The sequence below is a fragment of the Ictalurus punctatus genome, chromosome 26 (genome assembly GCF_001660625.3).
Source record: "Ictalurus punctatus breed USDA103 chromosome 26, Coco_2.0, whole genome shotgun sequence".
NCBI classification, from domain to species: domain Eukaryota; kingdom Metazoa; phylum Chordata; class Actinopteri; order Siluriformes; family Ictaluridae; genus Ictalurus; species Ictalurus punctatus.
Window position 1 is genome coordinate 11,252,967 of NC_030441.2, and position 14,129 is coordinate 11,267,095.

A 14,129-nucleotide genomic window follows, 5' to 3' on the forward strand; every position below is an offset into this window, starting at 1 on the left:
ATATACCAATATTTAATATTACTATAAATTCTGTAAATGTACATATAAATTAAAGACTGGTTAATATTATATTATTTTACCCATGCAATTACTTATGTGCTCATTTCTAGTAAGTGTCTCAGTCCAATTATAAATGAATAAGTAGTTTTATATTTATAATGAGATGGCTACTTGTTTACCATCTCCTTAATCCTTAACAATGGCTTTGTACATTGTTAATATATTATTCTTTATAATAGTTATCTAGGACTTAGTTATGTTAGGACTAAGTGGTTTTGAAACATTGAAGCCTATATATCACAATAAGTAATATTAATGTATGTGAATACAGTTTACTCATAGCAACAGTTATTAGTATATTAGTATATAAATATTAGGGTTTTTTATATTAAGTAGTAATAATGTACTGTTTTTTAAATTATTTATTAACTGTTATTTAATGCAAAAACAACTACTTTGCTAATTTATGCCATCTTGAATATATTTATTTGAGTTTTTATGTAACCTGATAAGTGCTTAGTATACTAATAATTAATGATAGTGAATAAATATATTATGTATTTAATGCTATGTGGTCCATGGTGTTCAGCCAATCAAGACAAAACCACTTCGTGCCACTTCTAAATTTGCCAGAAGTGCCATCCACTGTTGAAGGAATTTCTCCCACAGTTATTTTTGTTGTCCTTGAAAGTTAAATGAAATGAAATAAAATCCTTGCATATAAATTTAATTATATAGTATAAATTCTATAAGGAATAATGAATGAAGAAAAGCTGAAATGCAATAAGGAGTTTGTATACAGTGATGGTGTTTTCTTCCAGGCAGCAATGTTCTCTTCCATTACACAATGTGTTAGTATGTCCCAGTACTTGCATACTTTTAGTAAATAGTATAAATATGCCAGTTGGGATGCAGAGTGAACATTTATCTGCTTGTCTTTATTAGTGTTTTGAGCATCACATTTCCTGATTTAATTTTGTGTAGTTTGCCAATCATCAATCATCTGCTACACTTGTTTTAATAAACGTTGAATATCTGCACTTGTATCCATCTGTTTGCTTCACAACACATTTGGAGCTTGCTTTATGTTGGTGATATTGTTTTTTTTCTTTTTTTTTCTTTTTCTTTTAAATAGGCCGTCATTTAATTTTGTCATAAGATAATGTGTTTACTTGTCATCACCCACTGAAACATCCTACAAACCAGTGTTACAATGCTGTAAATTTCAGTATCTAGATTTATGTAAACACTTGATTTTTTTAAAGTATGATTTCTAATATCAACATCAATTGATATCTAACTATCAATAGAACAATCACTAAAAATGCAAGGGACATTTTCTAATATATTCAAGGCCAGTGCATGCATGAGAAAAGCAACACTGTTTTTCAATTTCCCTCTCTCTCTTTTTTTTTTTCTTCTTCATTTTGCTGTGTTTAAGCAGAGAGCTCTTTTTACTGTTCATTAAGGAGAGCTCGGTAATGAAGATGGAACACGTCTGCCACTAGTTCCTCTCACTGCGTCTCAGTGATCACACAAAGCTATGCCTGGAGCTACATGATAATTAAGGATTACACTGACACTAAACACAGTTCCTTGTAGGTCTGTGTGGAAAAAAGACAACAAAAAATGAATGGCTAACAGAGCATATCTATGTGAACACGAATAAAGATTTACACTTGGAGATGAACTGTAAAAGGCATATCTAGGACCACGAAGCATGACCTTAAAGATTAAATATTTGTTACTGGTGTCATCACGCTGTATAGTAATATCTCTCTCCTACTTGTAAGTGTCAGAAGCGTTATCAAACGCAGTATTTATAGGATCAAATGGTTATCTTTCAGCATATTTTTAGTTTTAATATACAGTATCATGAAGTGATTTGAGCAATAATGTGCTCCATTTATATCCGCCAGATATACTGGTTTATTTCGTGCTCACATGCCTATGTTCACATGTAGTTCATTTGCATTCAGATGCAAAACTAAAGGTAAGCTCACTGAAAACAAGAAATGAGGACATGACAAAAGGCAGAAATGGAAGTTATTTTGACTCAGTTATAAAAATTATTTAGGAGAATAAAAGAATCTGAAAAGGCCAAAATCAGGAGACAAAAAAGATGAATTAGGTGTGAATTAAATGAGGTGAAAATAAAATGGTTTGTCATGAAATCAGAGAAAACACAACATTTACACTGTATGCAGGTGATCATGGACATCAAGCACCTCACACAACAAAACTGCCATGTTTAAATTCTTTAAGTGTCTCGGTGACTGGTAGACAGTAGTTTGTCACACAATTCAGCCTCTTGTGCTCCAATGCACCCACCTCAGTGCCATGTTGGAAGAGCAGGAGGTCATGCAAGATGTATTTGGAATGCCTAATGATGGCATGCAGCACATTAAAGAGTATGCAGTTCATTGCAGATTGAGACATATATGATCAGTCACTTATCAGACACTTAGTCCTAGGTTTAAAGTGATGCATTGCATTAAAAGAAGATTGGTGCCAAAAGTATGTGGAAATCTGAACTCATGTGAACGCCTGGTACAACTTCACACAAGATTTCCTTCTAAACATGCACAATAGTTTTAAAGGCAAAAGGTAGTCACACCAAATATTGATTTGCTTCTCTTTACAAAATGCAGTATATTTTGTAATATAGTGTATTTTATAAGCCTAATTATTGAGTTCGGGTGTTTCAGCCACACCCATTGCTAACAGGTGCATAAACCCAAGCACATAGACAAACATTGGCAGTAGCATGAGTTGTACTGAAGAGCTTGGTGACTTTCAACGTGGCACTGTCATAGTATAATAAGTCAGTTCATGAAAGTTCTGCCCTCCTAGATCTGCCAAGCATCAAATGGCGTTGTGTAAAGCACACTGCTACTGGGGCAGTGGAAACATTTCTCTGAAGTGATGGATCACACTTCACTCGCTGGCAGTCTGATGGAATAATCTTGGTTTGGCAGAAGTCAGAATGCATAGTGCCAACAGTACAGTTTGGTGGAGGAAAGATAATTGTTTTTCAGAGTTAGGGCCTCTTGTGTCCAGTGAAGGGTAATGTTAATGGTAAAGCATACAAAGACATTTTAGAGAATTTATGCTTTCAAATTTGTCAACATTCTGGGGAAGGCCCATTCCTGTTCCAGAATGACTGTGCCCTCATGTACAAAACCAGGTCCATAAATATATGGTTTGATGAGTTTGTTGTGGAGGAACTCGAGTGTATTCATCTTGTGACAGTGGTTTGGGGAAGGCCCTTTCCTGTTCCAGCATGACTGTGAACCTGTGCACATAGTGAGCTCCATAAAGACATGGTTTGATAGTTTTGATGTGGATGAACCCGAGTGGATTCCACAGAGCACTGACCTCCACCCCATTGAACACCTTTGGGATGAACAGATTGAGGCAGGCCTTCCTGTCCACAGACACAGTCCAGAATTCCCGTAGACCCACCCCAAAATCTTGCAAAAAGTCACAAAGAGTGAAGGCTGTTGTAGCTGCAAGGGGGGTGCCAACTCAATTTTAATTCCCACGTTTTGTTTTTTTAATGGGATGTCCAACAAGCTAATATACAGTAGGTGTGATGGCCACATGTCCACATACTTTTGGCCATGTGGTGTATCTTTACATGTGCCTCATACCATAAGAGGACTTGTATGAAAAGTAATGAATGAAGTGATGAGCTACTGTATGATGATTTTTTTTTTAAATTAATATGTTAGTCCATATGAGCTAGAATTGATGGTATAATTGTTAATTCTCTTCTGTTTTATCCTCAAGAAAGACAGTGTATTTTAGCTTAAACCAGGGCTGGAAACTTCTAGTTCTGATGGAATAGGGTTTACCACAGTTTCTAGTATGTCAAATTTAATAGCAAATTGTGTTTTTTTTGTTGTTTTTGTTTTTTAACCAGACCTGAAGTGAGTCTAAAGATTTCCACATCACCACCCATATTTGCTGATTGGCTTGTCCAGTAGATAAAGTATTATTGCTGATTAACTGGCAGCTTTTGGAAAAGCCAGTTTGGCAAATGAATGCACAGTGAAGTAACGCTATATAATTTGATCCTTTATAGCTGAGAGCTATAAAGGTTACCCATGCTGAAAAGTTGAAATCATGACAATTGCTCCCTTAGGCGCTACTCTCTCTGATGTATAGTCATAGTTATAGATTTGTACAAGATGTACGGTATTGTTCCCTGAGTCTCGGAGGCAAAATTAGGTAATAAAACTGAAAATTAAAAATGAATTGGATTGCGATCAACAGCATTATGAGGCTCTGTGTATTCTGTTGTTTTCTAAGGAGTAATAAGTATATTTTTTTTTATTGGCTAGTAAAATTATGTTGCCCATGGTGCTGTGTTTTTATAACCCTGTTTTGCATCTTTGTGCATGCACAGTATTGTACGCAAGTGATCTCCATCTAGTTTCATGATCCAAGTTTTCCTTTTTTACTGAACAATTGCACTTTCTAAAATAAATAATAAAATTATTAAGCCCCCCACTTTCCACCAACCAGACAAAGCACCATCAGAGCCTGCTCGGTTAGCAGTGACCTTATTATCATTAGCATTATTATGACTGCAGATGTTTCACTCTGTTTAAGCGAGGCCAGTTTAAATTTTTTTTACAACAGAGACTAACTTGCAGTGCAGTTGGTGTCAAAACATGAACCCAGCCTTGACCTATTTGCATATGTAAAAGTCATAAGTCCTCAGTCCTGATGTATTCTGGGATGTGTTTAAGACATCAAGGCTATGATTAATGCATAAGACTCTTCTGAAGACAAACTATACAAAAATATATTTTCTTTTTAGCACTACATTTAAGGTTTTGCACTAGTGACCAGAAGATTTTGACTTCAGTTCACAGACAGTGATCCACTCTTGGACTTTTGAATACAGCCTTAAATTCTCTGTGCTTGGCATGGATTTTGCCTCATTTGATATAAATAAATAAATAAATAAATAAATAAAAATCCGCCAAATAAAGGCAGAAGTAATGCTATTGATAGCAATGCCCTGAAATCAACCTTTTAATGTATTCTGTTGAAGTCTTGCAAAGCAGAAGCCAGCTATGGTATTTTCATTTACATCAAAAAAAAGAAAAAAGAAAAAAAAATGACATGCTTCAGGGTTTGTTTTAGGTGGTCTGAATTTCTTTCGCGCTTTTATAGGCAATGAATAGAGATGGAAATTGATTTTACTTGAAACTGATTACTGAGTCTGACACTTTCACAGTTGCATTTACACCATGTAAATCCTTTACTTATGACTGCTAACATAACTCATACTGTTTATTGCGTTGTAATAAGAATACGATTGGTGAGAGCTTAGGTGAAATGGCATATTCTAGTCACTGCTTTAGAAAATGTTTTAAAATGTAATTTGTAAAATTTAAATAAATAGTAATTCTATTAATGTTTATCTTTTTGTGCATGTACTTTTCCTGGTATAAGCTGGTTTGAATGGAACCTTTTACAATCCTTGGAATCCTAAGCATTTGTTTCTTCATTCACTTGAAAAGGGGGGGGTGGTATCTTCCTTCCAAAGGTGTGTCATATTTGTGGTTGAAGATCAGGTTGAAACATATCAAGGACAGAAATGGACAGTTGAACATTAAGTGTTTCTTTTCCTCCTACCTTGTATTGCAAGATAAAAGATAATCAAGTTCATAAATATGTCTTGCATACAAACTGAGGCAGCATTCAGACTGAATCTCATGGTGACAGCGAAATCAGTGAAATGAGGAAGAGGTTGTTTACACCATGATGGAAGTGAACAGTACACCCTCCACCACACTCCAAAAAAATAGAAAAAAGGGAAAAAAAAAGCAGAACATCTGTTGGCCCCTCGGCAACATGCATGTGCTGGGGGGAAGACGTATTCATTTGTAGTCCATGACCTAGACACACAGCGTTTTGCAAGACCTCAGGAAAGACGAAACAAAAAAAAAAAAAAAGAGTTGCCTTGTTTGATGGTTGCATTAAAATCTTATGACCTATCAAGCTTGGAAAAGATGCTGTGTAACCTACTTTTAGAGTGTGTGTGTGTGTGTGCGTGTGCGTGTGTGTGTGTGTGTGTGTGTGTGTAGGGCTCTGCATCCCAGTTACTTTTGAAGGAAATCAGAAGTGACGTTTGACCAGTAAATGGCCGAGAATGAATCAATTAACCTGTATTTGAAGCATCTCTGTGGGATCATACTGCACTTTTCGACTTTAATAACAGTATTTAACTGAGTGTCACCTAAAATGTCAATGGAATCATCACTTCGTTTGGAGGAATACAGCAGTTTCTCTACTAAGGACATCAATTAGGATAGAATAGTCTTTTTTTTTTCATTTCTTTAGCCTTGGCGGTAACATTGTTTGAAGGTTAGTGTTCAATACACCAGTTGCAGATGCTAATAGGACATATTATATTTAATATTTTAGTGTTTTGTTTGTTGTTTGGGTGGAGGTAGAGCTAATAAACATTGAACACTGTGCAAAGACTGTGACAGTAAGGCAGATTAAAAAAAAAAAAATGTTAAAAAGCTAATGTTAAAAAAAGGCAAGCTAGTTGTAAGGATAAAGCAAATAACAGCTTTATCTTCACTTTTCCTTCGTCAGCCTTTCTTGCCTCTTCTTCATTTACTCTAAAGAAAAACTAGCGCATGTGGGTTATCACGGAGCGTATACGGCGCCGGAGAGTCTAAATGAACACACTGGCAACCAGAGCAGTTCAAAGAGACGTCCGATTTATTCGTAGAATAACAGAGGCTTTTATAGGTACAAATAGCCGTGCATAGGCGTACTGCTGTGTGGAAATAATATGGCAGTTTAACTGTCTGGCCACATACATGAAAAACATCTTAGGCAATACAAGAATGTACAGCAGTTGTTGAACATATATGGTGTGGCTCGCTTAACAGAAAAGAAGAAGTACCTATGGTGACATTTTAAACTGGCACGTACACATCAGATAGATTCTGTAAAGTTCATGAGACGGAAATTAAACTATAACCTAAACATACTTATACATATCTGAGGGAATAGAGAATAGAGTTTCCAACACTAGTCTTATTTGATAGTTTAAAGATACAGTATTTTAGACTAGATGAATCCAGTCAACTGTAATTGATCAATTTGATCTGTAGTTGTTTTTAAAAGAAATTGAAATAAAATCCTTGCACTGTGTCATAATCAATTCCATTGTGACCAGCACTATGTGAAAGAGCACTTTCAGAGCCACAGGTTGCACATCACTATTCAAACCCACTCAGCAAGTTTTGAGTCCAATTAGTGGCCCATGCCAGCTCAAAGAGGACAATCCATACTTTTCTTTAGGATGCTATTGAGGCCTGTGTTGAACATGGAATAAAAACCTCCCAGACATTGCTGTAGCCATCACCCTATCCATTAAGCTGTAAGGAGCCTCTACGCCACTCTGCATGCTTTCAGTTTGCTGCCAGCTCATCCACACAACAGCATTTTAAGAATTGTTATTCCCCTTTTTTAGTGTAGTTTTCTACAAAGTAGAGCTGCAACAACTAATCGATAAGATCGTTAATAATCTATTATGAAAATCTTTGTCACCGAATGTCATTATCGATTAGTTGGTCTATGCACGGCATCGGGGAGATTTACTCACTACGTTACTTCTGTTCCGAAAACACGCTTCGGAGAGTAAATACTAAGGTTGTGTCCCAAATGAGGTACTATACACTTACACTACGCACTGTGTACTCTACTGTCTGGTATGTGGATTTTAGAAAGGTAATATCATCTCAAATATATCACTAGCGTTTTTTTTTCCTAACCGGAAGTATAAGCCGCTTCCTAGTCGACGGCACATGACATCATACGCATCTAATGCGATGCCACTAGCTTTAGCAGACACCCGAGTCACCAACAATGACTTTCTTCAGTTTATTGTTTATGTCAACGTTACCTTTTATTCTCAACATGACCTCAGTCTCCATCAAATGGAGGGGAAATCGTCATGTGACTGAGGAAGAAAGTCTTCTAAGGCAAGGGGGAATTTTATATTAACACCGTGGAGATCAAACAGTGCTGCACGAGCACAAAGTTATGTTTAAATCCAAAATGCTCCACTATGTACAAGGGGCAGGAGAAACTGGTGCGAGTTGCTTAAAATGTTCAATTTAATTTAAGTTTATTGTCATTATATGCTGTATTTGCGCATTGGCAGTGTAAATTCTGTTGTTTATTATAACGGAACTGATCTATTATTAATGAGGCCGCGTTGCTGATCACGCGCTCTGATACACAGTGGGAGTGCGAGTAAGTTCTGTAATGTCTAATTAAAACACTACGATCAAAAGTAAACACAAGTAAAACAATTTATCTAAAGGCATTGAGTAACAGAAACCACAAGGTGCAGTGAAAGTGAGTTTTTTTAATATATATATATATATATATGTGTGTGTGTGTGTGTGTGTGTGTATATATGTGTATATATATGTATATGTGTATATATATATATATATATATATGCACACACACACATACATGCATACAAAAAATGCACATTTTATGGATGCACAAAAAGCACAGAATTAACCTACAGTCCTAAATTAATAATATATATTCTGGTGTGTGTCTGTGTGTATTGGGTTCTTTTCTGTTTTGGATGGCTGTTAATTGAAGTGTTGTTTGAGACTAAATTTGTCTGCACAAATTAAACAGCCTAAAAATACTCATGTTCTAAAACAGTTTATGCCTTACTATAGAAAAGACAACCAGTTGACTAGTCAACTACTTTTATAAACGTCTGGTCGACTGGTAAAAAAGAGTAGTCCTAAAACTCTTTCTAAATATACAGTCATGTGAAAAAAATAAGTACACCCCATGGAAATCTTTGGGGTTTTTTTTTACGTATTTGAGTGAGGAAACATTTGATCATCTTTTGAAACAGTGCCATTTAATGAAGTTGATGTACTTGAACAAAACCACAAGGAAAAATATTTTTTTCATTCAACAGAAGTATCAATACTTTTTCTATGGAAAAAGTAAGCATTCCCTTGGCCTCAGAAGCTAGAATTTCCCCCTTTAGCAGAAATAACTATTAGTTATTAAATAACTAATAGTGCCTATTAATGAAGTTAATATATTTGAACAAAACCACAAGGAAAATTAGCATTTTCAATCATTTATTAAACAGAAATATCAATAGATGTGATATTCTTCTGTCGCCTCAGAAGCTAGTATCGCCCCTTTAGCAGAAATAACTTCTTGTAGACATTTTGCATAATTGTCCACCAGGCTTGCTGGAATTTCTGACCACTCTTCCATGCAATATTCTTTCAGCTGCAAAATGTTTGAAGATTTTCTTGCATGTATTGCTCATTTCAAATCCCCCCATAACATTACAATGTGATTCAAATCTGGGCTTTGACTAGGCCATTCCATAACCCGCCATTTCTTCTTTTTGAGCCATTCCTTGTTGGATTTGCTAGTATGCTTAGGATAATTATCTTCAAGTACTCTTTGATATGATGCAGAATTCATAATTGAATCAATGAATGCAAGCTGTCCAGTCCCTGAGGCAGAAAATCAACCCCAAACTGTAACGTTTACACCACCATGCTTCACAGTTGGTATGAGGTGCTTCTGCTGAAAAGCTGTCTTTGGTCAGAGCCAAACATGTCTGCTGTTACTGTGACTAAGCAAGTTTAGCTGTGATTCGTCTGTCCAGAGCACATTATTCCAAAATGGCTGTTCTTTGTCTAAATGCTCATTGGATCTCGTGCAATCTCTTTCTGATTGTAGATGCATACACTTTGACACCAACAGTTGCAAGACTTACTAGCAGATCCTGTGATGAAATTTTGGGGTTCTTGGAGACTTATTTTTGCATCTAGTTTTGGGCTGAATTTTCTGGGACAGACAGTCCTGATCAAATTGACAGTTGTTTGAAATCTGCACCATTTGTATATTATTTTCCTTGCAGTCAAATGATGGAATGATTTCATATAATTTTGAGATCTTTTTAAATCCATTGCCAGATTCATAGGCATCCACAACCTTTTTCTGAAGGTCTTTAGATCTTGGCATGATGACACCATACACTTCAATAGCAAAGGGAACAAAGGATACTAGATGTGAGAAGGGTATAAAAATAAGACAAAACCCGATTCTAATTGTATGTATTTGAAGGTGTGATAAATGTAGGGGTGTACTTACTTTTTCCATGAGATTGATCTGGTTTTTGTTATTTTAAGCTGTGAATATGAGTACAAAATGTCAATTTTATGTGTCATTTGATAGTGTATTAATATGCACTGTTTCAAAGATGATCAAATGCTCGCTTGTCTAAATATGTCAAAAAAGCCAACAATTTTCATGGGGTGTACTTATTTTTTCACATTAGTGTATATGTGCTTGGTTGGCGATATTGAAATGTGAAGGGAGACATCTATCCTGCCGACCACACCAGAATGTGGCAATATTCCCAATTGGAGGGAGACGTTTATCCCAAATTCAGTAAATCCAACTATGCCACCCTGGGGGAGAACCAGGGAAATACTCCCAAACAAAAGGCACACAGATAAGTTTCACCAATCGGGAAAAGGAACATGAGAGTGAGACATGAGTACGAATATAAAAAATTATATTTTATTATGACACTTCAGCATCATTTAAAACTTAACATGAAAATATAAAATCGCTTTCCCATGAAGCACAATAAGGGTTTTAAAACTAAGAACTTCTCCAGGCCCAGGCTTGGCAGGGACAAGGCAGGCCAGCTACAACTAGGGAGGTCATCCAAACTCACTACAAGTCACACCAAAAATCACACTACCTACACTATAAGGAAGTTGTGTTGGCACACTGAGCACGTTGTGAAGCACACCACCGACTAAATGCAGCTAGCCTCCCCTGTCCCACCAAGACTCACTGGCTCCTGGAGAGAAAGAAGACACCAGTTAAGCCAAAATTATACAAACACTAAACAACAAGACACAGAAAGACAAATATTACAAACACCCAGGCCCACTGACACCACCACAAGAAATGGAGGCAGTTGACAACACCCAAGGAGGACCAGAATTATGGCAAACAGTACAAATGACAATTATGGCCACTATAGCATGGAGACAGTAAGGCTCAACATACACCCTCTCACTAGTAAAGTGAGTAAACCAGACATACATCCAAAACTAAAGAAAAACAAAATACATAAAACCATAAAACAGAACAGTACATAAAAGCAAACCAATTGTTGAAGCAAAACACAAAGCAAAACAATCACTAAGCAAAACAGTTATTGAAGCAATAAAGCAAAACAGTTGTTGATGCACTGAAGCAAAACAATCACTAAGCAAAACAGTCACTAAGCAAAACAATCACTAAGCAAAACAGTTATTGAAGCAATAAAGCAAAACAGCAGCGGCGTCACATGTAGCGTCTTTGGCTAAGGGTTTGTCTTAGAGAAGACTTGGCTCAACTTCCCACTCTCACCATTAGATTGAACAAACACCAGACGTGAAATTGTATGATCACTCACAGGTACCGCGGCTCAACCTACACACACACACACACACACACACCATTCAGCCACCGGCTAAATGTTGCTATCACTTTACGCGATCTCCAGCGCCAATTTGCCTCAATGCACGCGCCACCAGCGCCGCTCTAAGACTGAATGGAAGTGGGAACCGCAAATGCCAGGGGAGCGAGGGACTCGGAATCACCAAGACACCTATCTACTTACCAAAATAAGGGTCCTTAAATAATCGGGTAGCTTTCATCCTATTGATCTGCCAAACCCATATCCCAAGCAAAGCCAATAGGATAGCCAAATCACTTACCCTGCCACACTATATATAGTTATAGTTAATTGCCAAAAGCTTCAATCACCCCATCTATTCATCCATTCATTCACTGATTCATGATTCATAGGTTTCTTAATAGTGTCTTGAGCTGGACAAATTTCAATAGCACTATGGATTCTCCAAACACCTCTCAGTCCTGTGCAAGATGTTTGCTCATTTGGCTCAGGTTGCAGGCTGACATTTCTCCTGCTGATGTGAAGGATCCATAGGAGCTCCTGTCACCCTTTCGCCTCTGCCTCGCTGACCTTTCACCACTCATTCCTGAAGATTTCGATTAGGTTCTGTGGCCCTGATGATACTTTTTTTCCCCTACCTTGGCCACTGTCAGTTTATTTTGAAGGCAGCAGAAGGGATACAAATACAAATAGAAGATTTCTTAGGTATCTAATGTATCTTTTTTTTCCAAAAAAGTGATTTTTTGTCTCTTTTTTTCTCTTATTCCCCTGCCAAATTCAGGGACAATACAAGTATAAAACTTTCAAAATGTAGGCACACTCATCTTTTCATTTGCCAGGTGTTTTCCTAGCATATTAAAAAAGTCTCACTCAGAAACTGTTAATTAACAATTGATTGAGTCCCATCTCTAAGGTTCTTAACCCTTTTTTTTTTGTCTTTTTCATGAGATTTTTATGGTTAACCCCATTAGAGAACCTCCAAGGCTCAACTCTATTACAGCTTTTCTATTAGTCAGTATGTTATGGTACAATATGGTAGGATACTCCCTTTATTTTATTTATTTATTTATTTATTTATTTCTATTTTCTCCCGCAGCAGGTTTTCAAAGCCTAGGTATTCCTCTAGTCATTATATCTGTGTGACATAAACCCAGGTCAATAGACCAAGAGAATAACACTCTTTTCACTATTTCTATCTTTTAGAAGGGAAAAAAAAAACATCTTATCATGAATAGCATCCCTAATCACCAATAGCCCAATTCTTTTGTCCAGCATAGCAGATATGCTGGGGGGTCTAGTTGGGGGTCTAGTGCATACATTCACTATGTCTGTAATAATAAGGGGGCAATTCAGAATTAAAAAGGCAAGAGAAAGAAAAAACACAACAAAAGTACTCTTTGCAAAAGTAAGAATCAACACATAGAGAGATATTCAGCTTGATTAACAGCTTGTAATTATCTGAGTGATACAGATGTTCATATTTTATGGTCTCAGAGTTCTTAACCTTAGCGCAAGACTACTAAAATTGACCAATTTTATCAAATGTTTTACTGTATACTGTAAATTAAGACCGATGTTTGGAAAGACAATCTACTTTACATGAATATTGCAACTAATAAGCCCATGTATGTCCAATATAGTTCTATGCTGTTTAGTCTGGAACGAAAACATGGCCTTAATTGCATTAATATTCTATCCTAGGGTACTTATATGGTCACATGATGGAAAACACTCAAGCATTCATAGCCACACGCTGCCGTGCTCTGGGTGGGCCAGCAGAGAGTTAGAGCTTAATTAACCTTTGTCTTTTCAACCCTATTTGGCTTTATAATTTAGAAGCATTGATATGGATTCTGTGCATGGCAGTGAACGAAGAGGTGGCAAAATTGTAAAATACATGCCTGAGTTTGAGACTGAAAAGTTTTGTCGTGTCGGAACAGTTTTCTGAGAAATTTGGAGTAAAGGGCAAGCTTAGGTAGGTAAAGGTAAAGGGCAAGCTTACAATAGCATGGTTTGCTAAAATTTAATACAGTTAATGTAAAAATGTAGAAACATATTAGTGTTCATCTTATAAACCAAGGAGTGTATGATATCTTTTGTCCTCTTGTCTGGTCAAAGTTTCAGAACCTTATCTGTCTGTGAATCTTGTAGGTTGTACACACTTCCATGTTCCAGAAAAACACGCTTTAGAAATAACATGACAACGATTAGCTTTAGGAAGAAACATATATAGTAGTCACTAGATTTTGTTAAAGGTTCTGACAGGGTTTTGTTAAAGGAAATATTGTTGACTAAACATGGTATCCTTGAGCGGTTGCATATATTTGGTTTTCTGTGATGTCATGTGCCACTTTCTGTAAAAATAGGCAGTTGTTTGCTATGATAAATGACAAAAAAAGGAATCGCTGACTTAGTTCGGATGGAAAGACTACAAACAGCTAGGTAAGGGGTAAAAGTGTTACACCACTCTGTAACCTATTTAAATAGGAAATAGCACCTGGTTGATACTAAACCTTTTTACAAAACATTTAAATTACTAGGACATAATGGCAAATATCATAACATAACAAACAATAAGCTTTCTCTGTTAATTTAATGAGTATTA

The 14,129-nt window shown here is 36.4% G+C and overlaps 1 protein-coding gene across 2 annotated transcripts in view; it reads left to right on the forward strand.

The window, feature by feature from the left end:
• LOC108258286 (VPS10 domain-containing receptor SorCS1) overlaps positions 1-14,129 on the forward strand; it is a 243,204-nt gene that overhangs the window by 145,830 nt on the left and 83,245 nt on the right. The window lies entirely within an intron of this gene.